This window comes from Micropterus salmoides, unplaced genomic scaffold (assembly GCF_014851395.1).
Source record: "Micropterus salmoides isolate LMB-PRFRI ecotype aquatic unplaced genomic scaffold, ASM1485139v1 Ms_hic_scaffold_11, whole genome shotgun sequence".
Taxonomy (NCBI): Eukaryota; Metazoa; Chordata; class Actinopteri; order Centrarchiformes; family Centrarchidae; genus Micropterus; species Micropterus salmoides.
Window position 1 is genome coordinate 31,436,395 of NW_024040152.1, and position 18,741 is coordinate 31,455,135.

Below are 18,741 nucleotides of genomic sequence, written 5' to 3' on the forward strand. Positions count from 1 at the left end.
CGCTGACTTCACTCTTTCCTTTAAAGCTGCTAAACACTGCCAAAGCAGCAGGTTATTATTCCAATTGTGCCTTCAGTACAGTGAAATATTCTAAACAGTATGGTCAGCGAGCATTGCATAGCCTAGTGCAGATCATTGGTGGTCTGTAAGCAAACGGACCAACAGGATTTTATGATCATAAATATATAGTCCGTGCAAGGTCGCAGGGGATGGAGCCAACCCCAGCTGGCATAGGGCGAGAGGTGGGGTACACCTATTTTTTTGTCTCTGTCTGTTTGTCATTACTCAAAACGAGATCCATTATGCAGTCTAATAATGTTAATAATTCAGTTATTTCCTCATGAGTTCTTGTTCTTGAGACCAGATAACTTAGATATACACATAAGAAGCTACTCCTGTCTGTCAGCAGAATTTACTCTCCCCACCAGGGATCATGTAGTGCAAATGATGCAGGATGACATCACCATTTCTGTCATACTGCCCAGGTGTAGGAACCCACAGTTCCCGGTCGAGTAGAGAAGCAGAGGCTGAGGTCACCGGAGCTGGAGGGGCGGCTGGGGTACTGAGCTTGGCTTGTAGGCCAGATGTGGTTGGTGCACAGCTTCTGTAATCCCTCCATGATCTCCCACAGCGCATGACTGGCACCAAACTCTGTGAGCCAGCGGTAATGTCCATAAGGAGAGAGAGAGAAAGAAGGCAACCCTTCAAAGGGTTAGTGGAGACTAAGCATCGGAGTGGTTTCCATCTTCTGATATGCTTTCTCCACTTGGCCGGTGAATTGCAGATGGAAACCGGACAGACTGACGGTGGCAATGATGGCAAAGTAGAAAGACTTCCAGATGGCAGAGGTGAACTGGGGTCCCTGGTCTGTCGCTGGGTAGGCCGTGGGCACGGGAAACCTCCCTTACCAGTAGCTCAGCTGTCTTGTTAGTAGATGGGAGCTTAGGAAGAGATTTACAGCGAGCGAAACCAGAGAAGAGTCCCCTCAGCCAGCTGGTCCTGAGGCTCTCTGCAGTAACAAGTCCCCAACAGCCTCAGAACAGCAACACCAACTCAAGCAGACCAAACCAAATTATCAACAAGCAAAAAGAAAAATATACTCAATACTGGAAAGAAACGACCAAAACATAAAGTCAATTCCAATGTTATCTGACCCTAAAAAGAGAACTCACACTGGCAAACTACCTGAGTACAATAAAATGTCTTAAACTAAGAATAATATTGACAACATACAGACTGAGTGAACACAGCCTGGTCAAACAAAAGGGTCGCCACAGACAGAGCTGGCTACCACAAAAGGAGAGACTCTGCTCTCAGTGTGACAGAAGACAGGTAGAGACAGAGCTGCACTTTCTAACCTCAGGCTCTAAATATAGAACACTAAGACAAAAAAAATTTGCTAACATTTCCCAAATATACCCCGAATTCAAATTTATATCAGATACACAGAAACTCCCCTATTTAGTGGGAGAAATGCCTAAATGTCAAATAATTGCTGCAAAATATGTCTCTTCATGCCATGAAGTGGACCCTCAGACTGATAAATAATTGTACAAATTTTGAAATTATTATTATTTTGATTGTTTGATATTTTTGTGATTGTTTTGTTTTTAAATTTCACATTTGATACAGATTTTTTTTCAAATGTATTATTATAACACACACACACATGTTAGTGTGACATTTGTTTAGTTTTGTTTATATATATATATATATATATATATATATATATATATACACATACACATACACATACACACACACACACACACACACGTGCTGGTCATATAATTAGAATATCATCAAAAAGTGGATTTATTTCAGTAATTCCATTCAAAAAGTGAAACTTGGATATTATATTCATTCATTACACACAGGCTGATATATTTCAAATGTTTATTTCATTTAGTCGTGATGATTAAAACTGACAACTAATGAAAATCCCAAATTCAGTATCTCTGAAAATTAGAATATTACTTAAGATAAATACAAAAAAAGGATTTTTAGAAATGTTGGCCAACTGAAAAGTATGAGCATGTAAAGTATGAGCATGTACAGCACTCAATACTTAGTTGGGGCTCCTTTTGCCTGAATTACTGCAGCAATGCGGCGTGGCATGGAGTCCATCAGTCTGTGGCACTGCTCAGGTGTGATGAGAGCCCAGGTTGCTCTGATAGTGGCCTTCAGCTCTTCTGCACTGTTGGGTCTGGCGTATCGCATCTTCCTCTTCACAATACCCCATAGATTTTCTATAGGGTTAAGGTCAGGCCAGTTTGCTGGCCAATTAAGAACAGGGATACCATGGTCCTTAAACCAGGTACTGGTAGCTTTGGCACTGTGTGCAGGTGCCAAGTCCTGTTGGAAAATTAAATCTGCATCTCCATAAAGTTGGTCAGCAGCAGGAAGCATGAAGTGCTCTAAAACTTCCTGGTAGACGTCCTTCATGGACCTCAGAAAACACAGTGGACCAACACCAGCAGATGACATGGCACCCAAACCATCACTGACTGTGGAAACTTTACACTGGACTTCAAGCAACGTGGATTCTGTGCCTCTCCTCTCTTCCCCCAGACTCTGGGACCTTGATTTCCAAAGGAAATGCAAAATTTACTTTCATCAGAGAACATAACTTTGGACCACTCAGCAACAGTCCAGTCCTTTTTGTCTTTAGCCCAGGCGAGACGCTTCTGACGCTGTGTCTTGTTCAAGAGTGGCTTGACACAAGGAATGCGACAGCTGAAACCCATGTCTTGCATACGTCTGTGCGTGGTGGTTCTTGAAGCACTGACTCCAGCTGCAGTCCACACTTTGTGAATCTCCCCCACATTTTTGAACACTTTTTTTCTACCACATCTTTTCCTGCCCTTCGCCTCTCTATTAATGTGCTTGGACACAGAGCTCTGTGAACAGCCAGCCTCTTTAGCAATGACCTTTTGTGTCTTGCCCTCCTTGTGCAAGGTGTCAATGGTTGTCTTTTGGACAGCTGTCAAGGCAGCAGTCTTCCCCATGATTGTGTAGCCTACAGAACTAGACTGAGAGACCATTTAAAGGCCTTTGCAGGTGTATTGAGTTAATTAGCTGATTAGAGTGTGGCACCAGGTGTCTTCAATATTGAACCTTTTCACAATATTCTAATTTTCGGAGATACTGATTTTGGGGTTTTCATTAGTTGTCAGTTATAATCATCAAAATTAAAAGGAATGAATACTTGAAATATATCAGTCTGTTACTGAATGAATGTATACATTATACAAGTTTCACTTTTTGGATGGAATTACTGAAATAATATAATATAATATATTCTAATTATATGACCAGCACCTGTATATTTTTAACACACACGCTGTTTTATTTATTTACTTTTATTCTTAATATTTATTTTTACAGAATTTTTATATTTTATATTTTTATTATTATTATTATTAGATTTTTTATTAAGACACACAAACACAACGTTTACTTTAACGTTTTATTTACTTATTTAATGAAATGTATGAAATTAATTGTTCTTACGTAATTTATATATAGTTTTGGAAATACTGTTGTTATACATTCATGCCAATAAAGCTGATGTGAATTTGAATTTGATTTACTTAAAGGGCCCCAAAGGGCTGTTACCTGGATTGGGGTGATTCTGAAGGGCAGCCTTAACATCACCTTCCATTCTCCAAGTAACGGTGGTAGGCACAATGGTGTCGGAGAGTGGGCTGCAACTCTCCTCTTTTCCAAAAACACGAGACAGGGCATCTGGCTTGACTTTCCTGGTGCTGGGTCTGTAGAGCCCACCTGGCTTGACAGGAGTTCATATACTCCAGGTTTTTACCTTTTGGTTTTTGGTGGAAGAAGTACTCAATTTTAAGAAGTACTCAATTTTAATATACAGATACCGCATGAAAAATATTACTAAAGTGAAAGTAAAAGTCATCCAGTATAAACCTTCTCAAGTAAAAGTAAAAAAGTACCTGGTTTTAAAAATACTTAAGTAATCAAAAGTAAAATACTTAAGTAATCAAAAGTAAAAGTATAACACATCAAAATCTATTGATCTTACAAAACGCTATCTATCTTTTTAAATTCAGCTTTGAATACAGCATTATAAGTTACAATGAATCAATTCCTTTATGTGGGAAGGATAAGTCTGCGTTATTGCTCTGCTGGTATGGATGGTAGTATCCCCTTCAGACCGTCTGACAGACACGCAACCCCATTTGGGACTTTTGGGTATGCTAAGATGCAATCTCACCAAAAATCCACACGCTAACTTCAGCACCTCTCATAAAGTGCAGCTCACAGTCCCACACAGAGCAAGGCTGGCTTCAGTTTTCAGATGTTTATATTGCAAAACTCTACCAGCTACGTTACAACTCTGTCACAGACTGTGTCACACCTGACACCACAAAGCTCTCAACACAACCCTCCCTCTGTAAGAAGCCTGAATAGATACCTCTTCTAGAAAAATCCAGTGCCGGTTTGAATGGACTTCTGCACACTATCTCAGACCTCATGAAGTCTGATAAGACTGGGGCCAATCTGCTGGGTCATTTGGTGGAGCAGCAACTGGTCCATTAGGGTCTGAGCTGCTTGTATCTGATGCCGGCTCTACTTCTCTGGCTGTGCTCGTACTGGCTGAGGCCGGATGTGGATTAACTGTGCTTGTACTGGCTGATGACCCAGTATCTACTCTACTGACAAACTAAAGCACAGCCCATGTAAATTATAGACATTTTCTATATATTAATGTTATCAGCTCCATCAGGCACATTCAAATATAAAATACTATTTATAAAATGACTGGGCTGAATATGTGATGCTTATTATTTACTGAAATGTGCACCCATATTGCCCAGCCTCACCAGCTAATCAGCATTTTAATAGTCAATGTGAATCCACTGCTTCCCATCTTGCATTTGTCCAGAGTTGTAGTTAAACGTCACTGTCTTGTTTTGAAATGATGCATGAGGAGAGGAGTGCCCTCACATCCTGTCTGGACTGGTCCCACAGATGTTTCTTGCTCGAATGCGTGAGTTTAATTTCTTGCATGCGCACATGAACGCATTTCCACACGGCCATCGGCGTCGCCAGGTCATGTTTTGACCTGTAGCCCCGAATGTAACTCAACAACAGCAACAAAAAAGATTATACTCAAAACATGTAAATATAAATGTTGTCAGTCAGTGTCTAGTCACTGTATTTGCTACACAAACGGTTAACAGTCGGCGAGAGAATAACATGACACACCTGACGCTCTGTGTTTCTGTCCACCTTACTCTGTTTGACTGTCTCTCTACTCCAGGATTCTTAATTCCCTCTGATACGGCTGTGAGCTGCACTTTATCAGAGGTGCTGAAGTTAACATTTGTGTGGATTTGTGGTGAGATTTCTGTCTGATCACAAGTGTTTTCAGTTTCGGTTTTCCACCTCTGATCAAGATCAGTGCGCTCGTCTCATCTAGTACACTCCCAGACGGGCTCTGTATCTGTCAGATGGTCTAAAGGGGGATAACCACTACCATATCAGCAGAGAAATAACACAAGCTGATGCACAGCACAGGGGCAGGTAGATTTTGTTAAAGTATTATGACATTCTCATCAGACTACGATTTTATTCTCATAATATTTCGACCTTTGTCTCAAAATATTATTCTGCAAATGTCAGAGAACACAGATGTGTGGGAGAGATTGTTAATGTGCAGAAAGTTTTGAACATGAGCAGAAAATCTGCTGAAACACAGGAAGTTTCTAACTGAATTCAAATTAATTAAACAAATTTATTGTTGAGGTGACCTGGAACACTTTGTGAGGCTGGAGTAATGGAAACGAGGCAGATCACAGTTGCATTTGTTGCTCTGGAGTCACCACATGTCTTCACTGGTTTATTTTTTGGGTGAGAAATGTGATTTACTGAAAAAGAGAACTGTCAGCAGCTGCTCAGCTGAGCTCCATTCAGCCATCCAACTCCATATCCTTCATTTTTATCTTGTACTTTTGTCTTACCAGCATAAGAAGTTATGACAGTACTTCAGAAACATGTGGTTGTTGCAGTTTTGAGGATGGACTGTCTGAATGTGTCTAAGGAATACTCCCTGAGAGTTCTGCTTCAGTCATTCACGTCAGCTGTCAGCTCAGCTAGGAGCCGGTTTCACCTCGAGGGAAGAACCACTGTGTTGTTCCTCGTCCGGGGACACAGAATATCTGGAATCATTATGGGATCTGAGACAGCATTTACTAGAGTTTGTTTTGGTGTTTTACTGGAACTCAAGAGGCAACAGGCCTCTCATACAGAGGATTGTGGAAAAAATACTGTATGTGTTGATTTGATGAAAGAGAGAAGTAGACGCATTGACAAGAGAAACTGTTGAAACTGGCGATGTGAGTTTATTCACTTGGCAATAGAGGGTATTGTGAATAGTGAAAACTCATGGCCTCAGCATGGAGCAGGAACACCATGGACTAGTGTCCTCTAATAGCTACAGGAGCCTCCTTCTTCTCAAATGATTTCTTTCGCAGTCAGCCAAGTGATTTAATGCATTGAATAAGCCGAGGTAATAACACCCAGGGGTGTAATTAGCTGCACGATCTCTTCCCCTTTTTCCTTCTGAGGGTCCACTAAGAAAAGTGAAATATTTACCCGATTTCAAACAAGCACATCATAATGTTTGAGGAAGATATTCAATCTTGTGAAAAATTCAGAGACCTACAACTGAGCGAGGCTGTATTCTCTGTAGTAAAATATTCAAGCAGAACAGGTCACACTCATCCGAAAGGTGCTTTCAACAAGGTGAAATATTCATGGCTGCCTGACAGATGGGCTAACTGTAAGCTGTGGTAAATCCTATATTTACTGTAATATTAATACGCAGACTGTTAATTGTCCTATCAATTTTTTAGCACTCATTACTAGGACCAATTTCTGTGTTATCATTTCCCCATTTTTAGCCAGTGTTTAAAGATGTATTAACAGTTAGATTGATTGATTCAAAAACGTGTTTACAGCTCACCCCACCCAGCATTACTAGTCTTCTGAATTGTTTTTGGTCTCCCTCTTCAAGAAAAACATGAACATCCTCCCCAGAGAGCCCTTGCCCTGCACTCCTTTCCTTCTGATGGAAGAGTATGGGGATGTCAATAGTGCGTGCGTGTGTGTGTGTGTGTGTGCGTGTGCGTGTGTGTGCGGTAATGGTACACCACCTCATTCCTTATTTATCCTGATGTCTATGCACTGGCTCCCCTGACTCAGAGGGTAAAATGCAGAGATGGATAGACATTGCTCAGAACGGATGGATGGGGAAAAAGTGCAAAGAAAAGAAGACATGACAGAGAAGTGCTGACTAAATTATGTCAGGAGAAACCATAAGGGCCCAGTAGACAAAGAAATAGAACAGCAGGAAAAACGGAGGAGTGGAAAGGTGGAGAGGAGCGGAGCAGCTTTCTCCGCAGCCATCCATCCAGAGTGATGCAATGCCGGAGCTTGTTGGTAGCTATCTCATTAACCAGACTGAACACACAGATCCTCCCTTAGGTGCATTGCTATAACAATAATGAGCGCTGTATCACCATAATAACTCACTCTCTCCCTCACACACACACACACACACACACACACATACACACACAGGTGTACACTACCACAGTAGTAATGAGAAAGGGGATCTGTGTGTCCTCTAATTCCCATGTAGAGCTGTGGAATTTGTGTGGAAATGATTGGTGGGGAAATGATGCTAATGTCAAACTGTCTCCATCTGTCTGCACCAAGGTTGGAATCTCTAAAAACAGATTGATGAGCCAATCAGATTCTAACTGAAAACACCCATCATGTTTTCTTGTGACATTAGTGCAGCGGCTCCGGTGTTGAAGTTTGCTCTAAGCATCAGGGTGCCACAGCTTCCTGTTGAGCCTTCGTGGAGATGATGTGTGAGTCTTATCCCTCAGGGGGAATTGCTCAACTGATAAATCTTTTGACATACCTGTCACTAGATTTATTTCACAGATACCTTAAGGTTTCTCTGCTGGTGGTGGACCAATAAAAAATGTCTGGATACATTTTCTGTATAAAATTTACCTGTGCTTATTTCTGCAGAACAATTGCAATGGAAACATTTGAAACAACTTGCCTTCAAATGTGTGTTTGAGATGTATTTGTATGAGAATAACAGCTCTAATTAATGTCAGGGTCTTCCCTTTGAATAAGCTCTGCCCCCTCTCTGATTAGAGTCTAGCTCCGCCCCCATTTGTAACTGTTGTTTTAGTAGTGAAAAAGGTAGTAATATTACTGCTAGTAGTACCAAAATTAATATTAAATGTTGTTACAGTACACAGGTGAGCGTAACAGCAACAGTAGCAGCAGTAATAGACCGCGTTTCGACCAAAAGTCTCCAGATCTCATTTCAAGGAACTAAAAGGTTCCTTCAGCCCACCGTGGTCTAAAAACCTGAGAAGATCAGGCAAATTAACCAGCTGACGTAGGCTGTAGGCCTGTACGCCGTACAAAGCGATGCCCAGGCATCATTATTTGTAACCACTATCCATGAGGAAAAATTTATGAATGAGCATCAGATTTGACTGGAATATAATGAAAAACTATAGGCTATGCTTGACCATTAAAGCAGCGATTGTTGTGTGGGAGTATAATGGAGAGACACACGATCAAGTTCGTTACACATTTAACAAACTGGATAAAGCCACAAAGTTCATAAAATAACAGCATAGAGAAAGCAACACAAAAACAAAATAGCGACACTTTGGAAGGTAATTACAACATTTCCAGTGGACAAGAGCTGCAGATCAGCTTCAGGACTCACATCTTTGTCCGCCTGAGCCTCGGAGGAAAGTGATTTTAACGAGCTTTATTGCCTGCTGTAATCAGCTGTTCCGCTTGTTTTGGAGAGGAGGAGACCGACTTTGGCTCTGTGTAAAAACTTCCTGACTGTTGATTATGATTTATTGTTTTGCAAACAAGATGGAAAAGAGAGGAGCAGTCGCAGAAAAACACCTGACATTCTTCAGTTAAAGCCAGTAGCCTCTACTTGCCCGTTTTTCACTTCAATTTCACTGCAAGGCAGTTTAGATCCTGGTCCCTTCAGTGGAAACGCAGTGAGTTCCTCCAAAGGTTCTTAGGTCCAGGTTATAGTTTCTTTGGTCGAAACACAGCTTTACTGTACTAACTGTATGCCTGTACAATAGTGATGCCCCTTTTACATATTAACCCCTGACCTCTAGAAAGTTTCCATAGCTGGATTGCATTTTATTGTTTATTTTTTTCCTCCACCAATGTAGCTTTTCTCCCAGCAAACAGCACTTAGAATAGTTACACCGGATTCTGTTAAATTTAAGTGTTTCTTATTATGATCTCTCTGTGATCACCTGTAATGTGAGACATATTGGTGTTATGGTCCTGATTATGAGAGTACATCTGTGTGATACATTTAAAAATAGTCATGTACTAATGAAAGTGTTCACTCTATATGCTAATGAGGTGTAAACCTGTATTATGCAGCCAGTGGAACTGACAGAAATTCTCTAACATGAACTTTACACACTCCCTGCCCTACCCAATCCCCCAAAGTCACCTTAACCTTTTAACACAGATCAAAAAGGGTCAAAGAGAAAATACAGAGAGAGACACCGCAACGCTTTAGTCACAGTTCACAGCACTGATATGTGTGAGAGAGAGAAGGAGAGGAGAAGAGGGTGATGAGAGAAGAAAGGGAGAGAGTCAATGAGGCACAACCCCGACTTCAAACACATACAGATTAACCTTATACCCTTCCTCACAGCAGAACGTTATTTCTGTGAAAAGCCAGAAACCCATTAGTGAGTCCAGGCTCTCTTTTGGAGGATCGTGATGATGAATACAAAGCTTACTGGAAAAATCCACCTGAAAACTCATTTCACATACAGTAGGTCATTGCTGCCAGTTTAAAGAGTTCAGGCATAGGGGAAGGAAGGGTTAAATATGGGGTAGGCATTCAATTTTAAAGAAAAGGGTATTGTCAAAACAGATAATTAACCATATGCAGCCTAAACGTTTCATTTTTAGGTGTCATGGTGGATTATGTCAGACAACAGGGATTGGACCCAAACGCAGAAACGATAGGCAGGCTGGTGAAGTTCAAGGATTTATTGTTCATAAATGAGCTTACAGGCAGGTGCACAGGCAGGAGAAAGTGGCATGGGAACTGGTGGTGCAGGAGACCTCAGGTGGACTGCCTATAGGTGCTGGGAGGAGCAGGAGTCCTGGAGGGACAAGGAGGGCTGGACAGATGGTCGGAATAGGTCTCGAGGGTGACCAGGAGGCAGGGCCAACAGGCTGAGAAGGTCCAGAGGGCGAACAGGAGACCAGAGGCGATAGCAGAAACCCTCAGGAGTCTCAGCAATGATTCTGGGGTGCTAGGCAGTGGTGACGACTCTGTGGGGCTGGGAAGTGAAGGCTCTGGGTCACAGGCCAACAGAGAGGCATGACGATGGTGAGAGGCACGCTTTATCCTGGAGGGCTTTGATGAAGGTGGCAGGATCTGACAGGAAGTAGTCTAGTTCAGAACTAGCTGACAGGTTATCTGGCTGTAGCCTCAGTAGCCTCAGTTTCCTGTTCTTAGCTGACAGGAGTGGCACCCGAAGCCCCTGACTGCAGTGTGCAGATCGGGGTGGTGCTCATCATGGGCGACATTAAATGTGTGACCCCGCCAGTGTTGAGCAAGGCCCTTTCGAGAAGACCGAGAAGCCCCGTGGTGGCCAAAGGTTGTTTAACATAAAGGTGAACACAGTTGACAACAGGAGTCTTTTGTTTCAAATGTGTTATGTTGTTGAAGTCACCCGCGTGATCTCTTGAGCTCCTTACACGAGTTGCTATAACTTAATGTACACAGCACATTAAGACATATAGTATGTCTATATAATATAGTCTTTCTCCATTCTCATGATTAAAGTAAACAGCATTACAGTTTAGTCTGAAATTGTATATATGCTTAATGAAAGAATAAGTTATTGACCCATATTGCACAAAATATTTCATGGAATGCATTGTTAGCAAAAATACACACTTATTGTAAAAGGCATCAGATAAACCTGGCAAGGTGAGAATAAGAATTACGTTAACAAGAGTTTTTTTATTCACTTTATTGAAAATTTACCATTAACCCTTTTCAAACGTCTTTTGTCAGTTTCATTGTCTGCAAACGTTGTAAATTCATCCCCAGCAACAGTAACCATCGAAGTGTGTGTCTTTGACATTAATTTGCACATTCTGGGATTATGTTATGTAAAAGTGAGCCGGTCATTACTGAAGCAATAGCTCGTGACAGTCAGTGGTAACTGTTGTATGGTTACAGCTAGGGCTGTTATTCGCAGCCCCGCCTGTACAGTGTACACCTGTGACACGCCCACTAAATGGGAGAAAACACCTCGAAGCCCGTTGCAGAACGTTGCGCAACGTTGCAAGGAAACATGTCATTCAATCAGAAACGTTGCAAACCGGTACACAATGTTTTGAGATTGAACTCGCCCCTGGTGTATAGTTGGGTGTGGTGAAAAGAAGGAAAAGTCTGAGTGCATCTAGTGGAGGGCAGGTCTGGGGTGCCTATGCAGAGGGCCGGGGATGAACCAGTTTATGGCTCTGTGTGAGATGAGGAAGGTACAGATTTCCCCTTTGGCTGGGTTGGATTTGTCTGTGTCTGAAATGTTTGTGCTGATGTTTGAGCAGGGAGAGATCATTTGTATTCAGTGCTGTCCTGGAAAAGGCGAAGAGTCAGCACAAGTTCAGAATAAAGGGCAAAGATAAGGGCAACAAGTAGCCAAAAAAAATAGCACAAACATCACATGCTTTATGAGCTCATTTTAAAAGAATAGAATATCTTTATTCACTCTATTACTGAGTTAGATGAGACGACTGATTCTGCTCTAATACTGCAATTAGACTAGCCTGACATAAAAACTGGAAGCAGCGGCAAAAGCTAACACTGCTCTCACTAACATTCAAAAAGTGGTGAATAGTTACTGTTACAAATTGTCTATTTTATATTTCTGTTTGTGTTTGGATTAAATAAATGAGGCATAGCGTGTTAATTAGCGAGCTATAGCGATATTGGTGGTCAGCCTGTCAAACACTTGCAGAGAAAGATATCTGGACAACTAACAGCCAAATTACTGTGAATATTCATGGTCCCCAGAGAATGATCATTAATGGTTTAGGTGAACCACTGATCTTTTCCTCTGGTGCCACAAATTAGAGCTCACCCTGACCAATGTCTTCTCAGAAACTAGCAGATAAATTTGGAATTTACTGAGTACATAGGATGATGAACCCTTTACACTTTGAATTCTCTGTGAGCTTTCTACTTGAACCGTAATCGAACCAAAAGGTTTTGCACAAGATAACCTGTAATGTTGCTTAACAGTGCACAAGTATTTCTTTCTGATGTCAAGTCTACAATAAAAGCTAAAGCCAGAATGGGAAGACTAACTCAAAATCATTAGCTTGTTCTTTCTTTTGAAAATCTTTTACACTCCCACTCTTATCACAACTTTCAAATGTAAAAAAACATATTTTATATATTGGAGCTAAACACATGTCACATGTTTCCATTACGTTTTGCTTTCATATTCCAAACAATGCTTGTTTCTTTCTTACTCTATCTTTATCTGCTAGCAGCCAGCATGAAGCCTGCAGGGTCAGGTGTCTGATGTATGAATCCATTCATGCTCCATAAATGCCAGATAAAAAGTGACTTTGTTTTGAACTGATGGTGCACAGCCAGGCTGCATTATCCCTGGACAAAAGTGAGGAGGGTTTTTTTTACTTTGTCTTTTCAAATGTAAATCAGCAGAGGTGTCTGATAAGAGAAAACTTTTAGAGTACTACTAAAAATACAGTGGCCCTGAGGGTTAAACACAACAACATTTCACAAAGACAACCACAATACAAAGCAATCTTTCATAAATCTTGACATTTCACAATACACAACAACAGCTCCCAAAACAACATTTCAGATTACGGAAAGGGTGGGATAACACTTCTTGTTTGTGACTGGACAGAACCCGAGTCAATTCAGAGTTTTTTCAACGGCTGTGTTAAGGTGGGTTGGTGATAGATTAATTAACAATTGCACTTGTGATTTCATCTTGTGCGATTACATAACAGCAAAATAGTGCAATTTAACTAAACAAAAACAGTGTGCTGAGTGTGTGGCACTCGTCTCTGTGTGCACTGCAGTCTGCTCATTTTCAACTCCCATACCAGGCTCTCCCATGTGCCCCTAAAACAGACAGAGGCGAAACAGAAAATTGATTTATGAGCAGTGTGTGAGTAACGTTAAAGTCAACAACCTACCGTAACCCCTCCCCACCCCACCGCTAATTGTTTAAAACATAGTCGAACTGGCCACTGGCGCACCGGGAGAAATGCTGGTGGGCCGGTCGCTCTGTGATAGAGACAGAGATGCGTTGTCGGCAGCTGAAGCATTGGACATTAGCTGTATCAGTGCCTTTTGTTGTTCAACTTTTCACAAAGCCGAAGTTTGACGTGCTACAGCAAACTTTCAAATGTTGAACAATAGGATTATTGACAAGTCAGTACGTAGTACTTTTTCTTGCACAAGGATAAAATGAATAAATGATGGGGGGGGGGAGGCAGCCTACACAATATACACACAGAGGTACAGACAGTGAAGGTAATGTTGCTATAGACTAAATGAAAAATTGTGCAAATATTTATAATAGTGTTAATGGTAACCATCGTAATGTTAATAAATATATCCGTTAACGACGAGGCGATGATAAGGCGGCGAAAATGTTCTTAAACACTCACTGTGACTATCTTAAGCTGCAAAATTGTTGACGAAAAATGACAACACTGTAATTCATAAAATAAAAACGTTAATAAAATCTCTATAATAAAGTCAGTATAATGAGGAGACAAAATATTACAGGCCATATTTTCTCCCTCTGTATTTTCACTTTAACTGCGTGTTCATTCAGCGATATTTTTTTCTTCCTGTGCTTTGAATGCTGGCCGACTGGGGCGACGCCTGGTGCGCGAGGACAACATTACTGTACTGTGGAGGATGCAAACTCGGGTGGTGCACACAACATGCTAGGGAGAAAGAGGCGCTTAGATATTTGGTCCCATTTCAAATACAGTGAAGCGAACAAAAAAACAGAGTGCCTGATTATAACTGACGGCAAGCAATGTTGTTATAAGATTTCTGGAAAAAACAATACAAATTTGAAGCGGCATATCACGGCTAACCAGCTGGGGGGTTTTGTTAAGTTAACGTCTCGTTTGCAAGAACAAAGACGACATTCAAATTTTACAAAACATTTTATCTACAAGATGAGTGAAATAAAGACTAAATATGACAACAACAAAAAAAGGACATTTGACACAGGACTAAGTCTAGGATTTACTTCCGACGGATATGACGAGCAACATCCACACAACGATGCAACGCTGCTGGTGGATCAGACAGGTGGAAGTGTAGTTGCAGAAGCTCAGCAGCTGTGTACTGGAATACCGCCGATGGATTGAGAATGAAAGACAGGACAGTCCAGGTGAGCACAAACCATACAAACAACTTGTTAATCAGGTTGTTTGTATGGTTGTTGGCAGGTTAAAAATTGAGGACATGAGTTAAAAATTTGAACCTGAAAATGGGCCACTGGTGTCCTCTTCATGCCCCCTTTTTTTAAAAAGGGTCTCACAAATATCGCAATAAATTCGGAAGGGAGTGAATTGTGAAATGTTGTAATGTTTTGACTCTCAGGGCCACCATATAAAGAGAATAGTATGGAAACGACAAAGACTGATTGTTGTGAAGCGACGGCTGCATAGATATCGTACCCCTTTGTATTAAATCTGTCATTGTGAATTAAACACATCCTGGATGTTGTAGATTCAGTTACGAGCCCTTTGATGACATGTATCTATTCACTGCAGTGTTCACTCTCTGAACCTTTGCAAACAATATTTAGTATGTATTATTTCTATAATTGTCTGTTTGTGTTTGTTTCTGTGTAGTATGACATGGGACAACTAATTCACAGCCTGTCACAGCTTCTCCTATTTCTGCACTCGGGGTGAACACCAACTCTAATAAAATACTGATGGAGGGTGGAGGAGGGTTGATTTCATGTAATTCCATCCCTAATGATGATAAATCTACTCTGGGGAATTATTCAAATATTCAACTCCTGCGACGGAAATGAGGAGCGCTTTCTTTCTCGAGGCTTATGAAAACGCACCATTATACTTGTCAGGTGTAAAAACAGGTCTGCGGTTCAATTGAAGCCCTCAATACTTCCCAAGTGCAATATGTGGCTGTTTTATTGCCCTTACCACACACATACACACACACGCACACCCAATCCATTACACAACAGTCCATCTCTCAGTGCTGCCCTGGGCTCCCTCTTCTCCCGCTCTGGGTAAGGCCACTGTCACTTAGCCTAGTGCTGCCCATCTGCACCTGTCAGGCAGGATCTTGTCTCTGCGGTTAAGCTGGCAGAAAATTGCCCTGGGAACAGAGAGCACTATGGGAGCTGAAGAGAGGGGCTAGGCTGAATCTCAGCTCTGACCGGGTAAATCGGCCCATCGTCCTGGAGACCCGATGGCTCGCTGTGCTACTGTGAGCTTTTTCAACTGCAATTTCTTTATGTGCAATGTGCTCTTTGACAAAATGTTTGCCCGATTATATATGCTGGGCTCTGTAGACACATCCTGGGATATAAATGAGGGGTAACTGTACCTGAATACAAATGCTTACTGATGGTTTATATATTTAATACAACGTTTCACTCTTAATCTTCATCACAACGCTTCCAGATATAGATCCTGTGCGGACTTTTGAATCAAAGGACCACAAATATTTGGTCAAATGATGAATGGAACACCTTGGGAGAACAAATAAATAGCCATTCAGGTTTTTACAATCTATAATATATTATACTGATAAAAGTGTAGGAAGGACAAAAGGTAAATAAGATAAATTGGTGCTATATAAATAAAATAAAAAAAACACTTTAACAACAAGGGGAAAAAATATCTGGAGGCATGCTCTGTCAAGTTCATGGGAAAATCAAGACGGCTGCCACCTGTATGTGTGCATCAACACGTCTTCTGAGCTAAAACAAATATATTTTGGATATTCTATAAACTAATTACCTGCATGCATGTACACCTGCAAGTGCAAGTGTACAAGTACAGACCAAAACTGATCAGATCTACTAGAAAGTCCTGAATGGCATTCACGTGGTTGTGTTCTGCCTTTGCCTACCTGCACCAGCTCAAACTAAGGTGTATCGCCCTGTAAGTTTCTTCTGCTGATAAGTTCACATTAGCAGTGGCTTTCCTCATCTATAGTTTCCTCAAAATGTTTCTTCCTGCAAAAAAAGGCTAACCATTCGTATCCATTGTCTATGATCCATGAGCTCCTTGATCAGCAGAAGCCATTTTTAAAAATCAATGACACATATTAATAGTTTGCACAGATTTCTTTGCCAGTTCTACCACACTGCTGGGGTGCAGAGTTATTACAGTTTCAGAGGTAGTACTCGTAGTTAAAGGGAAATTGCCCTTTTTCATACGTTTGGCCATCATTTCTGTCGTCTCATTGTTTTCCTGTGCAGTGAGGGATACGTTTAGAAACCTCAGGTGCGCTCACTTTCAATTTTAGCTCTAAATAAAGTAGTTTAGACAATCTGGCTAAGCTTGTTTGCAACCTGTCTGACTGTGTGACTGGGTAAATCCACAACCAGTCACACAATCAGACAGGTTGTAGTAAAGTTGTCATATTCTCAGCAGTTTCTTTAGAGGGTAAAATGATACAATGACTGACAGAAATTATGGCCAAAACTACAAAAGTAAGACGCAAAATGCAATAAATCAGAACATGTATATAATAGCAAAAAGAACCATGGTTTGATTCCTGGCTCGCTGTTTGTTGTTCCTGTAAGTATGTGTTTCCACCCACTGTCCATATACAAGTAAGATAGACTGAAGACTCTGTTGGGACTGGCTCCAGCCCACATTGGCCCTGATCAAGAATAAGTGATTAAGCAAAATTAAATGATATTAAATGAATAAACAAATCACTCACACCAGGGTTTTACATCTCTTCCTTCTCTGTACTGTTAGTAGACGTGTCCTGAAACTGTTTCTTAGGGTAGGAGTAGCAGATTCTTTTGCTTTACTCAGTGACTTGATAATACCACCGGGAGCGGTTCCTTCATGTCATTCAGTGTGGGCAGTTTCCCTGTAGGGAGTGATTATGGCACCCAGTTAGAATTAAGCTGTCATGTTTAGACCATAGACAGGGAGTAAATGGTCATTTTCTTCGATTTAATTACAAAAGTTTCATTTCATATCCCGGTAAACATTGGCCTTGGGCTCAGAAGATGTTATCATCACCTCTGACATTAAAGCACACTGTAATCTCTGAATGGTACATTCAGGGCAGCACTACTAAAATTTCTCTTCACTGCTTCAAGGATTCTTTTACAACCACACACACACACACACACACACACACACACACACCTTATAAATGCTTTAAAATAACTGTATAATGACTTTCAGTTCATTTTTTTTACAACTTTCATTTTCAGGGTAATCAGCACTTATTTGAAATTGTTCCCAAGCCACCCAGCTATTCGAAAGGTATAAAAATTATTCATAAGAGCAAAAATACTCTTCCAAGCTTCCTTGACCTGTGTGGTAAATTTACAATATGGATCATATTTGTTCTGGATTAACATACTAGGATGGCCCAGGGCAAAACAATCCGTTGTGTACAGTTTTTCTATGCTGCAATATTACCTGGCCCCAGATTTGCTTAGTGCTGATTTGATAAAACACTTTATGAATATGCATCATAAGCATGAATCTGAAATAGCTACAGGTCTTAAAATTAGATTTTGTCTTCAGTAGGGCCTTAACTTCAGGCAATTTAGCAGAACCCACCTTAAGGTCTTTTAATATTGTCAAATTCTCAATTAAATCAGCACATTCCAGTTGACATCCATGACTCTGGAGCTACCAGGGTTCTTCGTGTTGTACAATAAAAATTATGCTTAACTCAAAATGCTTTAGGGATTGTTCAAAAATACCAAGGTTAGAGGAACAGTTGGACATTTTGAAATATACTAATTTGGCTAAAAGCTACAATCAGTAGCTTAGCTTAGCTCACTAATCAACATATTTTATCTTGTTTGTGTAATTTGTAGAAGAACTAAAGTGTTAAAATGACAAGTTGTGAACGAGGTTGTTCATGGGTCAGACTACTTCTTGGCCAGTCGCAGTGGGTTATGGTGCCAGTATACTCCATCAGAAGCACAGCTCAATTAATGTTTTTTTATAGCACCAATTTAAAAAATGCTTGCTGGATGTTTGAATAGCTTTTTCCTCCCACACACTGATCTTATACTTCTCACTTGTTAAGCAAGTGCATCACTATAAATGCCTTCCAGGAGAGACTGCCTGAAAATGTTATCGTGTCTCCTCCTCTAAGGCCACACTAGTACGTTTTCGTTTAAAAACGCAGACCTTTTACTGGGTTTGCACCTCCCGTCCAGAATAAAACAGAGAATCTGAAGACCTAAAACGGGGAAGTTTGAAAAAGCTGCTCCCCCTGTTTTTGTTTTGAAAATCTGGGGTAGTGTTTCAGCTTTTTTTTTTAAAACGGAGGGCTTTAAAAATGATGACGCAGACGCTCACAATTGGCTTCCTGATTGGGTCTTATAAGTCATGCAAAGCATA